General features: G+C 48.3%; 1 protein-coding gene across 10 annotated transcripts in view; it reads left to right on the top strand.

Annotated features, from left to right (window-relative positions):
- Positions 1 to 21,906, top strand: part of MICAL2 (microtubule associated monooxygenase, calponin and LIM domain containing 2) — a 231,702-nt gene that overhangs the window by 12,130 nt on the left and 197,666 nt on the right. For all 10 annotated transcript variants that reach the window (XM_053560668.1, XM_053560664.1, XM_053560667.1 and 7 more), the window contains exon 2: positions 15,621 to 15,688. The gene's annotated coding sequence lies outside the window, so the exon portion shown is untranslated. The remainder of the gene's footprint in view (positions 1 to 15,620; positions 15,689 to 21,906) is intronic.

The raw sequence follows: 21,906 nt of genomic DNA, 5'->3' as shown, positions 1-21,906 counted from the left end.
TGAGTGTGGGGGTGTGGTGCTGCAGTAGTGGGGTCAAACCCAGCAGCCAGTGGGGAGCCACTGGAGAGGAATGTTCTGTCCTTCAGCCCACTGCCCTCTGTGCTCTGGACCGTATACACTGACTAGACAGCTCCATTTGCCTAGACTGGGGAGTGCCTTGGGGAGCAGAGTAGGGACAGTAAGGCTGGCCCCCAAGTACAGCTTTGTCTGTGTCCGGCTCTTTGCCACAAAGCCTTCTTAGTGAAGGGAGCTGGTGTGTGAAGCACTTTTAGTTAGTAAGGAGGGCGGTCTATTTCGGAACTCCCACCTAGGGTCTTAGAGTGTGGGACATCTGTCACTCCCTGCACCTTGTGCCACCAAGTGTGCTCGTCCAAGCTTTGGTGGCCCTGTGCTCGGTGTCGACAACAGTATCAGTTCCACTCCTTCCTCAGAGCAGCCTAAGCTGTCTGCCCTGATACTTCCCACTTCTCGAGGCCGGGCTGAGGCGTGTACACAGGAGTGAGGGGTGCTGAGCCCCTCTGGGGGCACCCCGGGAGCAGGTGGGTGCAGGGGTCCCCTGCCGGCATGTGGGTGAAACAGTAAAGCTGGGAGGGCAGGAACCAGGTGACCCCCTCCTCCTAAGGAACAGCACCTGTGAGAATTGGTTGATAGGCGTCACTGCTCTCAGCACCGTGTGCCAGCATCCAGAGCCATGCTGCCTCTCTCCCTTCTGTGGTCTCACTGTCACCTGATTATTCACCGGAGGGGGCTCCTGCCGTGGGTCTCCTATGTACCTTGGAGTTTTCTTCTCCAGTCGAGGAGGGAGCTTGGGCACACTGGTGGGCCTGGGCAGTTGGAACAGGTAGGGGGTTGATTGACTACCGGCCCTTTGGGCATCTTGGCCACAGCAGGTGGATAAAGGCCGAGCTCAGCTTCCGCCTGTTCTGTGTTAACCTGGTAGCCAGGCAGCACGGGATCCTGGTGCACTTAAAGCTTTGACATTTGAACAGAACTGCTGACTGGCACCCGTTCTCTGCCATATATGTCTCAGGGACACCCTTTATGTAATGGAATAAATTGCTCCTGCAAGTGGCAAATGGAATGGGTTTAGTGCCTGTGGGAATTATTGATGGGGGAAGGGCAGGGCATTGAAATTGGTTTGCTTTCTCTTTTGTCCAAGCATCAGTGCTACTGGTAAGGGACCAAGTCAGTTCATTCATTGATTGATCCATTGATTGATCCATTGATTGCTCATTGTGTTCATTCTGCCACCCAAGACTTCGGGGGTCCTCTTCACTGGAAGCGTGTTGTCCCAGGCCACATGTTTTCAGAGTCACTGTAAACCCTGGACAAGCCGAATACTATCCTTGAGCCTTGGGTGTCTCATCTGTGAAGTGGGAGTGATACTACTTACTTCATAGGGTGGTTGTGGGATTATATGGGGCAATGGGCATAGCACACCTGTCACAGCACCAGGCACACAGGTAGCCTCTTCTCTTCTGGCCCATTCCTCTGAATTGGCCCACAGGAGTCTTGCAGCACAAATGTGGGCAGAGCTCCTTATTGCCTCAGACTTCCCGGTCAGTGCTGTTCTCCAAGTGGCTTTTACCTGTAAGTGGTGACTTTTTAAGAGAATGACTCAGTCAAAACACCTGTGTGTACAGTGAAGCAAGATGGGACACCCTTTCCTTCATGGTGAGAAAGCCTTCTCATAAAACTTTGGAACTACAGGGCTGGGATAGCCTTATCAACTCCGTTGAGTGTTGGGTTTTCCCACTGTGGTGGTCCAGGCTGGATTTGTACACCAGAGGGAATCCATCCCATCTCTGTACACCTCCTCCTGCTGGCTTCCTATCTCCTGGCATCCAGAAGCCATAGAGAATGGCTCTAATCCCTCCCCACATGGCAGCTCTTCAGATATTGTTTATTTAAAAAAAATCAAATCTATGACACCATTGATTATAAGATGTGCCATTATTCATGTACATTCAAGAAAGAAAAAGTGCTGTTGATTCAACTGTGGCACAATGGTTGGCCATCACTTACAATTTTTATTTTATATTTACTGAAAAAAATATTTTTAGACTTCTGACCAACATTTTTCTTTCTGATCACTCTTGTATGTATACAAAACAAGTAAGTCAGTTAAGGCATTTCTAAAACTTCTTCACTTCCAGAATCCAACTCTTTCTGGTCACTTTTTGACTCAGCCATCCATGTCTGTGTTTTTCTGACTCGGTATTATCTTCTGGTCAGGTGCTGATGTGTTTCTTCAGCTCTGTTGTCTCTGGAATTTATTTTTCCAGTTGCTGACACATGGCCTGTAACTTTTGATGTTATTTTCTTGATTTTGCCAGACAGTGTCAACAAAAGTTGTTTTTTTGACAACAATTAGGACTCATGTTCCTTCCTTAAACAGTCCAGCTTTAAATGCTTTGGGCTTCTGAACTGTTGAAGGTTGCAGTTGTTCAGATGTGCCACCAGGCACAAGAGTCAAGTTCCCATACGCGAGGCAATGACAGCTGTGCTACAGATGCCTCGCGGCGGAGATTGTTAGATGGTGGGGTGTTATGATGCATTCTCCTTTCTGATATTTTATAATTGAACAAAAAAGTATCTTCTGGTCAGTGAAATACGGTATTTAAAGACAGTCCTCAGCTTCTCTCCTGAGTCTTCTTCCAGATTAACAACCCATGGTGCAAGTTCAGGATTTTTACCTTCCCAGTGGTTCTCTCTGAACATACTCCAGTTTTTCCATATCATTTTATCCTATAAAATCTGCACCCAGACCATATATCGTATTCATGGTATGACCATGACAGAGGAAGGGAGCTATCACCTCCCTCGTTCAGGACGTTCTACTCCTCTTAATGCAGCCCAAGATCCTATCGGCTTTGCTGGCAGCCATATCACATCACTGACATTACTGCTGACCAGGTCTTTTTAACAGGTGCTGTTGCCAAGCTGCTTCTCCTCTGTCCTAAACTTGCGTGGCTTTAGAATTTAAATGCAGAGCCTCCTAATTTATCCCCACCTGATCCAGAACAAGCATTCCTATTAAGTTTCAACTTATTACATTTAGTGAAGCCTTGCTCTGCTGCGCTTTTTCAGGACCCTATGGAGGTAATATGCCTGCCTGTCACCTAGGGTGCTCATAAAGTGCTTGTCAGGAAGGGAGCTTTCTGGCACACTGCTAGACACCTCTCCTTTGTGGACATGAGCCCTCTAACTGGCTTCCTCGGGGACACTGGTTTAAGAGACAACCGCAGATGAAGAAACACATCAGCACCTGACTGAGTCGGGAAAACACAGACATCAATGGCTGAGTCACAAAGTGACCGGGAAGAGTTGGACTCTGAGAGTGAAGAAGTTTTAGAAACGCCTTAACCAATTTACTTGTTTTGTCTTTACACAAGAGTGATACGGAATAAAAATGTATGTCAGAAGTCTAAAAATATTTTTCAGTAAATATAAAAGAAAAATTGTAAGTGACGGCAAAGCATTGTGCCACAGTTGAATTGGCCCTTGCCCTCTGCCTCTCTGACCTGTGACACGATGCCATGTCTGCTGCCATTCTCCTTCTGCGATCGAGTATCTCATCCACAGAGGAAGTCAGTGACACCTTGACGCCATATGTTCTCAGCCCCAGGCAACGCCAAGACTGCGGCCAGGCGTTCTGGACAGCTGCGGAGGTCCATCCGCTAGGCACTGAGCATCTCACAGCCAACCTTTTTTAGTCCTCTAGGAGGTCACTTTCCTGGGAACTTGAAATCACTGCAAATATCTAAATGTATTTTTTTTAATAAACCGAACTCTTGCCCCATCTCGGCTCCCTCTTTCCTTCCTCCCAGTCCTCCTCAGTTGCGTGGCTGGGAGTTGCATCTCAGAGTCTGAGGCCCTGACTTCCTCATCTCAGGTCCAGAGCCCTGCTGGCCTCTCAGCCGCTTGAGGTCTGTTTTCTCAGAGTCTCAGTACACCAACTTCCCCTTCACATATTGCTCTCACATACTTCACAGGAAATGATATTTTCCCTCCATAGTTCCTGTGTCTTCCTGGTCACTAACCCCGTCCACCATTGCTGTGGGAATTGGGGAATTAGGTTACTCCGTTGTTCTGGACACTTCCTCTCTCTTCTAGAAGACGAAATTCTCAGCAAAGCCAGTCTGAGCCTTTGGCCATTGGAGCATCCAGCACTCCCGAGGTGTCCGATTTCATCCCAATCCTTCCAGAACCACCCCTTGCCACCCTGGGATCTGTACCAGGGGCAGAACCAATAGGTTCCATTTCTGTGGTGACCTTATGCCTCAAGCCGTCTCACCCATGTGTTCTCCAGAATACTTCTCTTGGCTTCATGGATTTGTCATACAGATGTACTGTTTTTGTTTTTTTTTGGCCAGGGCTGGGTTTGAACCTGCCACCTCTGGTGTATGGGGCTGGCGCCCTACCACTTTGAGCCACAGGCGCCACCCCTGTCTTTTTTGTCATGTAGAGATATTCTGTCTCCCAGCCCATTCCTTTGAAAGATAAAAGCTTGCACAGAGAAGTGTGTATCTATGTATAGAAAGGACGCATTTGCATCTGTGTGTACGTGCACAAACCAGGTCAGGAACGAGACACGGGTGGCCAATGACAGTAGTCACCCATTTCGGAGTGGGGGCGTGTGGGGCAGAGGAGCCCAGGAGTAGGAGGAGATATTTCCTGAATACTTTTGTTTTTGAGTTTGGAACCCAGTGAGTGTATTTCCTATTTAATTTAAATTAAATTAAATAGGAAATACACTTAAATAATTTAAATTAAATTTAAATTAAATAGGAAATACACTTAAATAATTTAAATTTAAATTAAAAAATCACAGATAATCTGGGGATCCCAGTTGGCTAATTTAGAAGTGTTGAGGCCATGTGGAACCAGGGTGAGCCTCCTGTTTGAGTCAGGGCTATGCAGCCTCCTACCCACCTGGGCCTCAGTTCCTCAGGTGAGGAGTGAGCTGGTCCCAGCCTGCAGAGGGGCCACCAGGAGACCAGAGGCCCTCCTGACTCCCTGTCTCTGCAAAGATTACCAGCAACTTAAGATTTTGCCACCATTTGTTATGGTCTCACCTTACTGAGAGCTGTGTTTAGTGGACACACCTGAGCCTCAAGTGCTGGTTTTCTGCTACGACACCTAAAACTTACACATGTTTTTTTCCCTCTGGTGAACACCAGTATTTCAGGAAATCAGAATAATTCTCTGAATTTCTGGGTTTGCCTGGAAGAACTATGCACTTCCTTTTTCAGACCTGCAGCGCTTTACAAATCATCTCATCTGCTCAGCTCAGAGGATGGAGATTAGGTCTAACACCCCTTAAAAACACAGGCCCATGGCTAGGTTAGCAGGTAACCAACATCCAATTCAGCTCTGTAATAAAAACGCATTGTGGGAGAGGCCAGTCCAGGTACTTACTATTGAGGAAGGGACCTGACTGAGGTTTACTTTGGGAAAAAAAAATTAGAAGCAGTTATTGAGCACCTACTGTGTGCCTTGCTCCCTGTGGGGTGCCAGGATGGATCTCCCCAAGCCTCTCCTCCCAAAGCATTTACATTGGGAAAGCAGGATATACGATATGAAAAAGTTATGTAGCAGGAGATTTTGGTAACAGTTCAGCTCCGTCATGGAAGGCAAGTCACAGAGCAGTTCATCACTAATATCCATATGACTGAAGGAGATGGAGTGGGTGTGGGCATGTTTTCCATGGGCTGCAGAGGGCCTGGGAGGTGGCAGCAACAGCAGTATTGGGTCTGGATCCTGAAGGGTAGGTGAAGTACAGGTGGATAAGTGGGAGGAAGGAGAGGGTGTCTCCAGTAGGTACTGAGGCCTGCAGGTGGGCAGGTGAGTTCAGGACAGGCAGATAGACAGAGAGGGGAGAGAGGGGATGAGTTTGAGTGTGTTAAAATTCAAAATAGGGATGGGAGGATGAGAGCCCTGGGCCTCACAGGGAACTCTGGTAAAGCCCAAAGAGGATGGGCAAGAAAGGGTCTGGCTTCCAGACATTTCAATGCAGGCATCTCCAGCCTGTCTTCCAGAAAGGACCTCGGGAGCAGGAGGGAGACTGGAGGCACACTAGGCATTTTCTCACCATTGCCCCATTTGGACATTTTCTTCTTAGGCTGACCGTTCCTCTGAAAGCTAAAAGCTTGCACAGAGAAGTTCATTCCAATGTCTGCTTGTCCATTCATTCGGCAGGTGCCTGAGCTCTAACTCAGTGCCAGGCAGGCACTGTTCTGGGTGCTGGTTGCAGCAGGAAATAAAGCAAAGCAGGACAGCGTCCCTTGCCACATGCAGCTTACATACCAGGAGGAGACAGACCGAGACGATAAACAAGTGAGTTAGGCATGTGGGCGGCCAGGTGATGAGAGGCAGAGTGGAGAAAACTGTAACAGGAAAGGAGATGGGGGGTGTTGTGTTGGGGGTAGGGGAGTAGTTGGGGAAGGGCTAGAATCTTACATAGATGGTAAGAGAAGGCCTCACTGATTCACTCTGTCCCTGGGACTGTTAAACCAGCAAGTGAAATATCTGGGACCTTAGAAAAGGAGGCAAGGCCAGATCCTGCAGACATCTTGAGTCCTCGTTTGGTCCTCTTCAACCTACTGGGGTTCTTGGCTAGGTAGCTGGGAGCCTTTGAGTGTTCTTGAGCAGTTGAGTGCCATGTATGGAAAGAGCTTCCCACTAGGTTGTGGAGGATGAGATATAGGGAGCTGAGCCAAGGAGGATGGATGGAAGGCTGAGATCCCAGGATGAGGTGACTAAGACTTAAAAAAGCCTACTCATTTGACACTTCCCTCTCTGTTGCTTACAAGCTTTCCAACTGTAAAATGGAGATCAAATTGTACTAATGGGCATGTTTTTGAGAGGATGAGATGGGTCACTGAATGTAGGATGCTTAGAACAGTATCTGACTTGTAGTCAGTGCCTAAAAGGTACTGTTGACCATCTGTCCCTCTCTGTACGTCCGTATGTGTAAGTAAAAAAAATGACTGTGATGTCCTAAAGCAAAGCTCAATGAAAAAAATAACAATGCGTTTAAGGATTAAATGAGGTGATCCATGTAATGGATTTAGCTTAATGGCAGATGAAGGCAGATGGATACAAGTCAAAAGTGCTATTGCTACCAGATACTATTATGAAGAAAATGCTTTTGCAGTGGAAATCCTCGGTCAAGTCTTCCAGTTCAACTATTGCTTATTGACACCCCAGTGTGGCAGGTGCCACACTAGACCTATCATCCCATTTTGTCTTTGCAACAACTGCCAAGCTCACCGGTGTTAACCACATCTTACCTGTGAGGGAGTGGAGGCTCTGAGAGGCTGAGACTTGCCAGGGTCACAGAGCCAGTGAGTGGCAGAGCTGGGACTGATCTGTGGGTGGCCTGTAGTAAAGGTAGACATTGACCTGTAGGTTCTTACATCACTCTCTCTCTCTGTATTCAGCTCCCACATAGAGGCACAGGGAGGGTAGAGGCGTGGCCGACTTCCAGGACAGACCAGGGGCAGTCTCTGTGTGTGTGTGTGTGTGTGTGTGTGTGTGTAGGGGTGGGTGGGGCACGAGTGGGAGAGGCTGTGGGTTAGTCCTCAGTGACTCAGCCCTGCAGTTCTTATCAAAGCCTTTCAGCCACATACAGAGTTTATCAGGGACTGTCTTGGTTGCCCTGACCCTTTGTGTGCTGGAGGGACAGAGCCCGACGGGTTCAAATCCTGGCTTTCCCACTCGCCAGCCACACAAGGCCAAGATAGGAGTCGACTTCTGCGGGCCTCAGTTTTGTCACCTGTAAGCCCACTTCATATGGTGGGTTTTAGGAATTAAATGAGAGAAGACTTGACAAAACTTAGAATAGTACCTGGCCCAGAGCAAGCACTCAGGAAGGGCTATTACTATGCTAATAATTACATTATAATAATATTATGATAAAAGCCTCTGTAGTCTCCAGAGGCCAGAACAAAATGTCTATCCTCCGTGTAACACTTTCTGTTTTGTCTTATGGTATAGATGTTAATGGTCTTTACTGCAAATAGATCTCAATCAAAGGTATTTGCTTTTTTTTTTTTTTTTAATTGTTGGAGACTTGTGCCTTGTACTAGAGAGTATTGAAAAAGGTTTGCCAAAACACGTTGTTTCCTAGTTTTCTTTTTCTTCTTTGAACCACTTACTCTGAACTGATGACAACCCCACCTCCCAGGACTATGGAAAATGTCTGGTATTTCCGAGGGGACTTCACAGTTTGCAAGCACATTCACATTGGTATTTCATTGGGTCTTCATAATCATTCAGTGTGATTACTGGTAACTTTGCTCACTGAACAGGGAAGGAGACTGAGGCTCGGCAGAGTTGGGTAATTTGCTAAAAGACTTCGCAAAATTCAAAGGTAACAAAACAGGCACCCCACTGCCCATCCCAGATTCTGGATGTTCAGATTGACCGTTGTGCCCAAAACCATCTCATCATTTCTCCTTTGTCCCTTTTCCTTAAGAGGATGGGGAGAAGGCCATGTGACGGACAGACCTCTGTTCAGTTCTGCTTTTATCATCTGTTCCCTAGGTCCTGCTGCTTCCAGAGCACAGGGGCATGGCTTTGAGCGGAGCTGATGATCAGAAGTATTCAAATCATCCCATTTTCCATTCATTCTCTGTGTGTCCAAGGTCTGGGCTGGGACTCAGCATTCAGGAAGGGATGGGGAGCAGGGACACTGGGGCTGGCATTGGAGCTTTTAGCATTTGCAGCCTTGCAGTTGGAGGTAGAGGTTGGAGGTGGAGGAGGCAGCTTCACCTAGGAGGAGAAACAGGTGCTGGATGCAGGGCACACACTGTGTTCACTAGGCAGAGCGGCTGTGGCGGGTGGAGCAGAGACTGCTGGATGGGCAGGGAACACTTCCTCTCTGGGAGGTGAATAGGCAAGTTGACCCCTCCAGCTAAGGTGGGACTAAAGGCTCAAGGACAGCCTTTAACTTAGACTATCAAACTCCATAGAGTTGTTCTTAAGGCAAAAGAATCTTCTGGTTATGGAGAAAGTGCCTACAAAGTCTCAGCAGGTGTGAGGAATACAGAGTCCAACCAGATGGAGACCCTGCCAGGAGAACCTCATGCCTTGAGCCTCTTTCACCTGTGCCGGCCCCTCATGCCAGGGTGGAGGTGGCGCTCCTTATGTGCACATGGCAGCATTTTGGTTCCTGGCACCCTGCAGCTTGGGTTAGAGTTTGGGCTTGGCAGGTCAGCAGAGCAGGGCAGAGGGGGAGTTGGAAGATACACCTGCTATGGAGTTGGGCTTTGAGCCTGTGGTGGGAAGAAAGAGGGAACTGGGCCCTCTGTGATTGCCCTGTGACTGGGGGTGGGTCTCTGGGGCACAGGTGACAAAGATCCCAGGTAGAGTTGCCCAGCGTAATGGCTCAGGCTGCCCCTCCCTGAGGCCAGTTCCCTTCCTCTCCCCCTCCAGCCTGGCCACTCTCCACTGCCCTGCCACCTGGCTCTTCCCTGCCCGCTCTGCTTTGGCTCTGTACCTGTTTCCCCTCCTTTCCTATTCTCCATCTGCATCCTCCAAGGCCTGGATCCAGCCCTACCTGCTTCAGAAAGTTTTCCTAACGCTCTCAGCCAATACATCCCCTCTTTTTTCCATCGGCCTCCTGGGTAGAGGGACCAGCCAACAACCTCAGTTCAGCATTTACCTGTTCCTGAGAGGTTTTCCTCAGCCTCTCTGTCTCCAGGAGGGAGGACATGATCTGTATTTGGAGCACCTGCCAGGCAGGAGCGCAGAGGCTGGGTACATGTTCTAGGTCTGTTTCATATGAGCTGTGGGCCTTTCATTTCTCTGAGCCCTGGTTTTCTCATCTGAGGTTGGGGATGTGCCTCACAGGGAAGTTGTAAGAATTGATGGAAGCACCCAGGCAAAGCACTTTGCATAGAGTCCAGACTCAGAGTAAATGGCTACCACGTGGCAGACTTTGTTATCCTTTGATTTATTAATATATTATGTAATCCTCACCCCAACTTTATAAGGCAGCCATGATCTCACAGAGGAGAACAGTGAGCCTCAGAGCAGAAAGGACTTACCCAAGTTCTCTTGGCAGGGGAAGCAGCAAGGCTGGGCTTTAACCCCAGGTGCCGGCTGGCCCAGAAGGGGCACCTTCCTCCCAGTGCCTCTGTTTCCTGTATCCTGGCCCCGTTTTCCGTGCTTTTTAGCGTTCTTCACAGTGCCAGCCACGGCACTCAGCAAATACATACTGAATAATTTTTTCTGGTTTGATTTAAAGGAAATTAGATTGGGGAGGAGTGCAGGAAATGGGACCCCTTGGACATTCAGTCCCCTTTCAGATGTCTAGCTGGTCCAGTTGCTCACGGATCCCTGACAGTGTGCCGCATGCCACCCCAGCCCCAGGCAGCGATGTGCCGTGTGCCCCAGGAGTGAAATCAAATCAGGCCCTGAGGGAAAATCAGCCTGTTCCTTTTTTTTTTTTTTTTACGTTTTAAATAGCAGAATAAGGACAGGAAGGGAAATACCTGCCTAGATACTCCCCCATGACAAGAGCAGCCACTGTCTGGAGCCTGCCGCTAGAAATCAAAGACCAGAGGCCTGAGCTGCCAGGTGGGAGGGAGCAGGGCGGCATGTGGCCTCGTGAAGCATGTGTCCTGCGAGGGTCGGCAGACGAGGCCCCCCCGGGAATGCTTGGGACCTTTGCTGCATCCACAGGTACAGCTCAGGCCCTGCCGAAGGCTGCTTTCCTTGACATTCTTGTGGTCAGCAGGATTTTCATATCATTCCAGACCATGGTTTCCAGTTTAATTCTCTAGCAAATGTTGGAAGCTACCACTTCTGTCTCTGCCTGGCTCTCTTTTTATACCATCTGATGCTTGTGCTGTAGACTCCTGACTTGGCCGATCATTTTAATTTGTGCCTGTGCAGAGCTCAGCGTTGGGTGCCTGGGGGCCTGTGTGTGCTCACTGTGTGTCCATCTATGGCCAGCCTGCCAGAGGGGTAGCAGGTGGTCAGCACCTTTTGGTTTTTCTTATCAGGCCATGGATTTTTTTTTGTTTGTTTGTTTCTGTTTCTCTAAAACCCTTTAAAAACACTTCTGAAGGTAGAGCTTCTTTTCCTGGAGGGAATTAAAAGGGTGCATATTAGAAGAAATGGGGGAATAGGAATTAATCATTTGGGGGTGCTGGCCCAGGAAAGAGAAAATGAGAAAATCAAATACTGTTTAGCACGGTGCTATGTGCCAGGCGCTAGTATATCTGTTAAGTCAGAATCTCCTGGGACAAGTGCCTGAGACAAAAACCAAAGCAAACCAAAAACACAAAGAACTCCCCCTGGGATTGTGACGGTCGCATCGTGGTTAAAACCCACTGATAAATGCTGTCTCATTAGAATCACACCGGCTTTTTGAGATTTAAGAAAACTAAGGTCCAGAGAAGGAGTCTTGCCCAAGGATGCTCCTGTGGTATCAAGATGCCGCCTCTCCTGTCTGTCTCTGGCAGGCTGTCTCAGTGGTTCTGGATGAGGAAGTAGCAGGACACTCTGTCACTATCAGAGGGTCTGAGCAGAGGTGTGAATGGCAGCAGACACGGTCCGCGGGAGGAAGGGACCCCAGGCTCTGGAATCAGAGTATACAAGGGAGGTAGCACATCAGCCACTAGGCATAAGTGGTGTGACCTTCATGAGTTAGTTGTTGAGCCCCCCGTAAGCCTCCGTTTTTTCACCCAGAAAATGGGCAGGGTGATCATCTAGCTCCCAGGGCTGTGCTGAAGGTTAGATAAGATCAAACAAATGAAAAGAGTGTGGCCCACAGCCCATGGTATATTTGAGTGCTCAAATAAGGCAATTTCTCTTTCCTTACCCTCCCTCCCCCTTTTCTCTCTTACTTCCTCCTTTAAAAAAAGTTGTTTTAAATAGCTATCTGGATTTTTTTCAGCACCACTTTGAAGTCAATAAAAATCAGCTCCAATTTCCTTCTTTCTCTTCTTCCCCTTTCTTAACGCTGTGTGCAGAGGGGCCCAGTCTGAGGCTGGCTTCTCAGCCGGGGACTGCAGGACAGGACTGCGCACTCTTTTAGTTTCAGGATCTTCCTTTCCCAGCAGGGGCACTGGTTTGGGGGCTTGCAGTGGCCTCCCATCACTTCGGTTTGCAGTGGTACGTTGCTACCCATTTGCTTTTCCCTGGCTCCCTCGGTCTCACCCAGCGTGTGCAGGTGGCTTTTCTTTCTGGGAGGGATTTGGCAATGATAAAGCAGCCATTTGTTTAGTAGGTGGGACTCTTTTGGTTTCAAGGGACAGGAACCAAATTTGAATGAGATTAAACAAAAATGTGATACATCAGAAGGTTTCGGGGAGGCTTAAACGCTCAAAGGAGGTGCTGAAGAATCTAGCCCCGGGAAGAGAACAGGTGACCTGCAGCATTCCTAGACAGGGGGTCGTTGTTCAGGGAGTCGTGGCTGCAGGGTGCTCCCAGTTGACCCCACATGGCTCTCTAGCCCACACAGGAGGACCTCCTCTTCTCCAGAGTTTTCAGATTGGAACTTGGCCTAGCTTGGAGCACATGTACACCCTTTATATCGGCAGATGTGGCCAAGGGGAAGAGATCCTTTTGTGAATCTACCTTGAGTCCTATGCCCATCCTTTTGGCTGGAGAGTGGGGGATGGAACGGAATCTGTTATCAAGAATAAAGGGAGAAGGATGCTAGTAATATTAATAATTAACAATATTAACTCACTTTAATTGAGTGCTTACTTTGCTCCAGAAATGTAAGCTCTTGTTCTAAGCTCTTTACCTGCATAACTCAGGTAATCTTCACAATCAATCCCATTTTACATACCAGGAAACTGAGACACAGAGAGACTAAGCCAAGTATGCTTAGTCATATTGATGTAGACAGGGACATCAGATGTCACCTCCTACCACTTCCTCCGAACATACATGGGGCTAAGTCCTGAATAATAGTATCTCTTGTAATCTTCAGAGCAGCCCTATGAAGTGAGTACTAACACTACCTTCATTTTTACAGAACTGAGCTCAGGGCAGCGCCTGTGGCTCAAAGGAATAGGGTGCTGGCCCCATATAACGGAGGTGGCAGGTTCAAGCCCAGCCCCAGCCAAAAACTGCAAAAAAAAGAAAGAAAAAGAAAAAAAGTAAAGAAAAGAAAAGAAACTGAGCTCACAGAGATTATATAATTTGCTCAGAGACACCCAATCCTTTAAAGTGATAGAAACCTTGGTTTGCCTGATAGCAGGGCCCGAGTTCTTAACTGCCTCACTGGGTAGCCTTTGTGTCTAAACACTTCTTCTTGCTCACTAGAAGCTCCCTGGTGTCTGGGATAAAGAGGAGACCTGGCCCAGATTCCGAATCTGGGGTGCGGGACCTCGGTGTGGCACATGCTGCTCGTGGCTGGTTTGTGGTTTGATGCTCTTAACGTATCTTACACTAACTTCCGTTACATACTTACCAGGGGTCTTGGAGAGGCCAGGCCCTGTCCAAGTACCAGGTTCCTCAGGGAGGAGCTTGGAGAACACCAGAGAGGAAGGTCTCCCTGAGTTCTTCTCCCCTGGTCCTCTGGTGACCCCGGGGATCCAGGAAGCTACTGAAGCTCACAGGAAACTTTTCCGGTATCCACCCAAACAAGGGACCTCATGCTTCTTTGCCTGCGACTGCTGTGATGGCACGTCCAAGGAGAGACAGTGTTTCTTCATTCTGATTGATTACAAAGAGAAACAAACATTGGGTCAGAGACCAAGCATGGGTGTGGGCTCAGGCCAGCTTCACTGTGAGTCCAAGGGCTGCTGGGGTCACTGCTAACTGAGACACTGTCAGAGGACTCTGGGCTATGCTGTGCCTCAGTTTCCCCCCTCTGTAACTTGATACTATCCCTGGCTCCCAGGGTGATTGGGAGGATTAGCTGAGGTAACATATGCTAACCACTCAGTGCAATGGCTGTGTACAGGTTAATCCCTCCCTGTCCTTTTCACAGCTAACCAGATTTGTACATGTCTGTAAAACTTGGGGTTTATGGAGGCAACTGGATAGGGTCCTTGGTTAGGAAATCATCAGTAATATCAAGCTCTTCATTTTACTGATGGGGAAACTGAGGCCCCTCAAGGGAAGGGAGCATAACCTCAAAGAAACCCTCCTGTTTTCTTGCTGCTGGTCTCGGTAATGTCCCAGAGTTAGGGAGTGGGTAGGACTTCATTTCTGTGATCTGGGGAACATAAGGTTTTTCAAACCCTGGTTGGGCAGACAGTGGAATTCTGTATCAGGATGTCCAGTTCCCCACCCCTCCTCCCCCTGGAACCTGCCCTTGAGAAGCAGGGACAGGTAAGTTGAAGCCTCCAGTGTCTCTGACTTCTGGCTTGAGCACAGTAACACAGAGCCTACAGCTCAGCCTGAGAGTATGTGGCCAACGTGGGCCAGCCTGTTTGTCAGCTGGCACCGGCCCCGAAGGGTGTGGACTAAAATGATGATGATGGTTGCAGCTTCTGCTCAGGTGGCTGCCCTAGGAGCTTGCTGGGCTCACCAGGTGTGTGGATCCATTATGGCTACTCTAGGTGTTGGTGTCCCAGGACACCTCTTGCCTGAGCTTGGTGGGAAGGGCCGTGAGCACTGGGTCAGCCAGGCCTGGGCTCACATCCTGCCTTGCTGTGGGGCCTTGGCAGGTGCTATCTGCTCTCTAAGCCTCTGTTTCCTGTCTGTGAGGAGCCACTGAGATCAAGTATGTCTAGTCTCCAGCAGGGCTGATGCCATGCATGAGAAACACTCAGTAAATAGCAGGTTCTCTGCCGTTAATTGTCTTAAAATTCTAAACAGTGAATCCATCTCTCAGCACTTGAAACCTGGCTCTTTGTGTGCTGGAGAGAATATGTGTGTGTGTTTATGTGGGCAAACAGACCTGCCACTTCTGCAGAGCTAAGTGTTTGCAGTTCCCTGGAGTTGGATACTGCCTTTTATAGAGCTCCAATTTCACATCTGTGTTAGTTTTTGCCCTCTTGAGGCCACCTCTTAGACATTTGGATATTTAATGTGAAAGAAAATCATTAGAAATATTTTATAACTCTGGACATCATTTCTCAAACAGGTGTAGAGGCATTTTCTGCAGAAGCAATAGGATGTAACCACATAATGTGGGTGGTCACTGGCAACCAAAATAATTTGTTTAGGAAACTCAGCCATGATCAAACTTTCATAATCTAGTTTATTTAGTGTTTTGGACTTTTCTACTTAGAAAATGTAACCAATTTCGCACTGGTGACTTCTTATCAAGTTTTACATCAGATTTACTTTCCTGTGTCTTAGGCTTAGAAATTCTGACACTGTTTTTACGAAAGCAGCTAATAAAGCATTCTTTTCCATATCCGTCTTAGTCTGTCAGCAGTCTTTGGGAAGAGATAGGATAAACTCTTAGGGTGCCCAGACTGTGGCCAGTAATAGAATTTGTTTAGCAATCTCACTATATTTTTCTTTATGGACAAAACTTGTTGGAGCACAGAGAGATTGTCTGTCCATTTCCTCTTGCTGGGTAAAATGTCACATAGGGCAAAGTACACAACCTGCATGCCCTCTTGAAGGGGAGGAGATAGGAGGCTGTAACATAAGATCATGGAACTGACATTAACTCTGGGCTCTTGTTTTTAAAGGAACATGACAACCTGTGTGTGGTTCACCCTGGAGGAAGACTTCAGCCATTGTGAAGCCTGATAATCCAGTGAGTAAGCGACAGTGATGGATCTTTTATGCCATTGAGTAGCTCCTTGGGGTCTAGTCCTGGAATTAGAAAAGTGTGGGAGCATTTAGACTCTTTAAGCTCAAATTCACCTGACCCCATTCTAAGTAACAATGCTGGTGAAACTTTCATTTTCCTCTAAGCCTCTGTCTATGCTGATGACCTCCAAGGTTGCACAGACTTCCCTGCTCTCAGGGGAGGCAGGGATTGAGACTGTGATTATTTTGGAGAGGCAAGGCCTATCTGATTCATGGTGTTTGAGTGGATATGTTTTAGCCTTCATTCCCCTAAGCAGGGTCAGTAGCTCAACCCTAGGATCCTAATCCCAACTCTGAGACATTCCAGCCTCTTAGCCCCCCGCCCCGGATCTCTGCCAAGGCAAGGATCTGCCAAGCAGCTTCTATAGGGAGTGACTTCAGAGCATCCTGGACCATCTGTTCAGGATTTGAAAATGCGACTGTAGCATCTTCATCTGCTTGGGTTCTATTCTGAGGAGAACAAACATGTTTACATCTTCCTGCAGATTCAGAAGTTCATGGGACCTTAGGTCAGGAAGGGTCAGTGTAGGTAGGAAGTAACCGTGGGCTTGCTTTCCGTAGTCACTTTCTTAGACTAGTGGAAGAGCCTCCCTGCCCTCCTCCCAGCTCCACTCTCAGTCCTCTCTGCTCTGTCCTCTGCAGCGCTGCCAGAGACCCCCTCCAAAGGCACATCTGACCCTCACTCTTCCATTGACCTTCAAGGTCCTCTCCAGTGGGACCTCAGGCTTACCGTCCAGCTCTGTTTTCTGCCTCTCCTGGAGCAGCTCACCACATGCAGGGCAGCCTATTCCCTCTGGGCTGGAGCCTCTTCCCTGCACTCCCAGAGTACTTTGTGCACACCTCGGATCCATCACTGGCTGAGTTAAGGCTTGTTCACCTGCCCATCTAATTCCAGGACTAGACCCTGAAGAGCTACGACCCACCCACTGTGGGGGCCTTGGGGGTGAGGAACCATCCTCTAGCCTTCCTGTCTGAGCTGGGCAGTGCCTGCTGGCAGACACAGGTCCAGGAACATTGCAGGTGGCCAGTAGCTGAGCCCCGAGGTCTGACAGGTCTTTACAGTCCATGAAACTCTATCATAGACAGTGTCTCCCAGGAGCCTTGCTCCCCAGGAGGGGTGGTCATGTTAGCCTCATTTATTTTCTAGGCATGGAGACTGGGAAATGAGCAGTGAGATAACCTGCCCCAGGTTGTAGGCTAATAAGGCCCAGGATGTGTGACTTTTATGTCCCAGGCTAGTCTGGTTTCTGTAATGCCAAACTTTATAATTAGAAAGGTTGTTTAGAGCAAACCCCTCATTACCAAACAGGGAAACTGAGACCTGTCCTAAAGGCACTTTCTCAAGGTTCTAGAACTAACTGTGTCTGATGGAGAACTGAAACCCAGGCCTGGGCTTCCAGGCTAGCATTCTTCCCACTCCTCCCCCTTCCTCCTGTACACAGCCATCAGAGAACACTGTAGGACTACAAATCTGTATTTACAAGAGGGTGAAGAATTTATAGAAAACCATGAGTTAGGGGGAACAGAGGGGTGAGCAAAACTGGCCCTGCTCCCCAAGGGCATCCTTGAATGCATGAACCTAGGCAGGATTTAGTTGCGGGAGGGAGGGTAAGGGGGAGGGGAGGATGTCAGGGCCCAATCCAAGAAATTGGGCATACACGGAGGCCTCACTTAGGGCAGCCAGCAGGCATGTCTGGGCACTTGCAGGCTGCCCTGGTGGGCACCGAGGACCCACATGGGGATGAGGAGTCTGTGCTGGGAGTTGGGGCCAGGATGAGGAGAAGCTGACCGCACCCAGGGAAAAGCTGCTCCAGGAGTTCTGATTCTCAGCATCTGGGGAGGGGCCAGGGCAGAGAGGCCCTGACTGGCCAGTTGGCTGCAGCCTGAGACCCTTCCCTCTTTCCAGAGAAACCCAGAATGCAGGGCGCAGCCACAGAGGAGAGTCAGGCAACCAGCTGGGAAATCTAAAATTGTCTGAAATGTGTGTGGGGAGGGAAGTGTGTACCATTCTGGGCTGGCTCATTCCTATGGCTCTCGAATGAATTTTTGTTCTGTTTTGTTTCTGAGTGACCACATATTCAATTGCTCTTTCCCCCTCACAATCTCGATTCTCTCCTGGATCATGCAGGCAGTCAAGGCTTGACCCGAGCACAGGCAGATCCTCGCTCCTCTTTCTATGTTTCTTGCATCCCTTCTAGCAACTTCTTGTGCTGGGAGACTGGAACTGAACTCTGGCTCCATTTCCACTGGCAGGTTGAAGCATACAATTTGCCCAAATTACAGAGAATGTCATGCTTGCCAAATAGGTACCTTGGGTTACTTTCTAAAATATTACCAGATTATATACTTCTCTGGGAAGTACATACTTCTCAGGGAAAGTGAGTCGTGTCATATCTTTATTATTTACACTCTCTATTTACATTGCACTTTACTTTTTATAAAGATCATTTCATCTTCATAATCAGGCAGGTGGACTTAGTCCCATTTTACAGATGAGAAGTTTGCCTTAGACAAGCTATAACCTGGTCAAGGTAATGTAGCTCTCTAAGGGCTGAACTGGGACACAGCCCAGGCCTCCTGTTTATAAACTCTGCGATCTCTCTCCTCTCCTAAACTCCAACCATATGCAAATCCCCAAAGGGCCTGAGCCGTAGTGGAACTCAGCAAACATTTGTTGATCAAATGAAAGTTGACCTTTTTTTCTCCCTGTGGCTCTTACATTTTGGCCACTCTATGCTATAAAGGGGTCCTCTTGGGCAGCATAGAGAACACTGCCCTGTGAAGTGTTTGAGTTTCTTGCTGTGATAAGGAACTGGTGCTTTCTCTTCTCAATCCTGCCTCACCTCTGGGAACTGGGTCGTGCACACTGAATAATTAATTCCTTGAATCTTTAACTCTGCGCTTCCTCCTCCTGATGCTGAGATGCTCTGTCAAACACCGATGTTTGAAAGGTCATTGGCAGAGGCAATGCCTATTGTTCGTTGTCACAAACCTTCAGATGACCCATCTGATTGCCCACGAATAATACTGTGGCCTAAACGGATCAGCCTTCCAGTTGGTTAATTTGGTTTTTTCTTCCTTCTACCCTTCCCCCGCCAACTTTCTGTAGACTGAGGAAGAGGGACAGTTGTGGGTTATCTTAGTATTTGGCATTTGGTAGAGCTAGGCAGACCCAGGTCTTCCTTCTCACTGGCCTGTGAACTTCCCAGGGTTTTGTGGCAAGGGCTGCAGAAAGAAAGAGAAACCACATCAAGTTGGAAAGGAATGCATGGACCAGCGAGGCCACTGTCAAGGTGTCTGCTGTGCTGTTTTCCTGAGTGACATGGGTTGTGTTTCTTAAGAGTTTGCAGGGAATCCAGCTGGCCTCATTAGACTCTCGAAGTCAACAAAATAGAGTGGAAAAAGGAGTGAGCAGAAGCCACAAGACTCACATCCTTCTGTTGGCTGTCCACAGCTTGGCTGTGTGGTCTTGGGCAAGTCACAGAACTTCACCTGCCCTCAGATTGCTTATTGAGGAAGTCAGGAAGGCAGGGCAGCTTGGTGGCATCTTAAGGCATCTCCTAGGTTTCTGTGGTCCTCAGTGCCCACCCACAGCTTGTCCTTGTGGTTAACACTGTCTTCTCCTTCAGGTCACCTCTCCTCCTGTGGCCAGAGCTTGCTTTTGTCAGGCACTTTCTTCCTGGCCTTTGTAGCTTTGCCACCTCTCCACAGGTCTGTACTGAGAAATGCCAGGGTGTGGATAAGAACTGCCTGTGGTTGCCCTAGTCTCCTGACAGGCAGCATGGGGAAAGAGCTAACTTTAGGAGAGTGCTAGAGATCTAAGGAGTGAAAGTTGGTTGGTGTGGGAGGGGAGTGGGATTAGAGGTAGCTGAGATAGTCAAGTCCCTAATGCCCCAAGGTACCAGGACTCTATTAAATTGTTTGACCAGAGGGTAATAAATATATTCTTAAGAATTTGGCCTGGCTTGTGGTCAGGGGTGACCAGAAACTCTGGAGCGGTAAAGAGAGTAGTGATGGTATTAAGCTGTTCAGGGACAGATGAGAGATGTCTTAGAGGAACAACAACAGAAAAGGGGGAAGGTTTAGGGAAGGTGGACTTGTCTCTAAGACTTACAATCGTTAAGTGTTAAAGCTAGAAAGAACTCAGAGATCATCTAATCCAGTTCTCCTAGGTATAAGTAAAGATACTGAGGCCCAGGGACAGGGCTTACACAGGCCCATAACTCAAGCTAGTGGTAGGCGTGAGGTGATAGAAGCTGAGTCTGATGGCTCTTTCCCCAGGATCACGTTGTCTCCCCATGTGGATTCAGCCATCATGCCTTCCACTTCTCCTTTTGACCTTGAACTTGAATGTCTGAGGTATTAACAGGCCCCGCACCGTTTCCACCTTGTTATTTATCAAGGCCTAATAAAACTTGAGCTCAACAGCATAGAGAGGCCGAGGCTTCTCATGTGCAGGCTGTTTGGCTTGTACTCAGTAAGCTAACATTGTTGAGTCAGCATTATTCTGTTTTATGGTGTGTCTTGGGGTGAAAGATTAATTTGAGGCAGGAAATGAAGGCTATGATGGCCCAGCCTCGACATTGGTGGCCTCTTGTCAATTTGCCATTCAGATAGAAATCACCGGGGCCTTGTTGCTAAGCAGGCCTTGTGCTAAGAGCCCCCACCAAGAGGCATGGGTTGAATGCAGCCTGCACTATCCCTTCCTCTGAGAGGGGCTCTTGGGCCAGAAGCTGGCTTCCCCACTGCTGTGTTGACAGCATGAGAGCCAGAATGGAGACCACTCATAGACCACTTTTTCTATAAGACTCTGGCCTCACACTTTCGACTGAGCTCAAGGAAATGCATCTTGAGCTCTTTCCATTGGGAGAGCACAGGGTTCACATATGTTACCTGGTCTGTTCCTCACTGCAATTCTCTAAGAGGTGAGCATAGATATTTTTTGTAAGGAGAAGAAAATTGAGGCAGATATAGGTTAAAGAACCTGCTGCTGTCCCATAGGGGCTGGGGCTCAAACATAGGGAGTCTATCTCTAACATCCTTCTTTGGCCCACATTTCACATGGCCGCTCAAGCACAGAGGAGGATTGGCTGGGGTGAAATGGCCTGGGAATTGGTCAAGGCATCAGGCATTTGTTATGGGACTTTTAAGTGCCAGGCCCTGGGCTTGGCTCTTGGGACGCATAGGTGAGTAAGATTTAGTCCCTTTATTTCCAGGAACTCATGGCCTGGCTTGGTGGTGGGACAGATATATAGGGTCACAAGCCACCTACATGTTACTATGGAAAGCCACACTAAGTGCTCTGGAAGCACTGAGAGCAGCACACAAGGAAGACTGTGCCAACGAGGTGCTATGGGACTTGGGTATTGAAGAATGAGTAGGAGTTTGCCAGGCAGAGAAAGAGGTAGAGGGGTTCCCAAGGAAATAGTGTGGCGGTGTGACGGGCCCTGATTGGTATTTGGAAATAAGGAATTGTGTACATGTTTTTCTTCTTAGCTGAGGAAGCAAGGAGGGGAGCGTTCAGTTGAGAAATAAGCTAGGGGAGGAATATGGGAGTTTGGAACCAGACCATCCAGGGCTTTGCAAAAACACTTGCCAGCTAAGAGAGATTCGCCGAAAGCAAAGAAGCATGAGCAGAGACCAGCAAAGCTTCTCCAGATAGGAATTCTCCAGGAGTCATCTGAGGAACTTTCTCTGTAGAGAGAGGAACTTGAGTGGTGGGCTGCTTTTCAGTTTATGTCCATTTTCTACGTCTTGTGTCTAATGCACCGGTGGAGGTGATTATTGATGGGGCAAAGGGAATGGGGTGGGGTGGGCCACACCAACAGTTGATATTTAAAATGTCTCAGGTTCCTCTTGCCTAATAAGCTGATAGCAAACACCCTTGTGAGTTCATGTGAAGACTGTCTCTTCAGGGACTGTTTCACATTCCAGACGGGGTCACACAGTAATTCTGCGGGAGCTGGGGGTGCGAGGTGAGAAAGCTACTTGAAAATAAAGACCAATGAAAACACATATCTGTTTTTAAGGATGATACTTGCAAGGCAGAAGCATCCAGGAAGTAGGTTATTTGTCATGAGAGTGAGCCAGAATGTTTTAAAAATATCAGATCATTAACGTGGAAAGAGTAAATGATGGGGACAGAGGGCGAGCCCTCCAGGA

This window comes from Nycticebus coucang, chromosome 14, assembly GCF_027406575.1.
Source record: "Nycticebus coucang isolate mNycCou1 chromosome 14, mNycCou1.pri, whole genome shotgun sequence".
Classification (NCBI taxonomy): domain Eukaryota; kingdom Metazoa; phylum Chordata; class Mammalia; order Primates; family Lorisidae; genus Nycticebus; species Nycticebus coucang.
The sequence above is the reverse complement of the archived record's forward strand: the minus strand, read 5'-3'. Positions and strand labels throughout refer to the sequence as shown.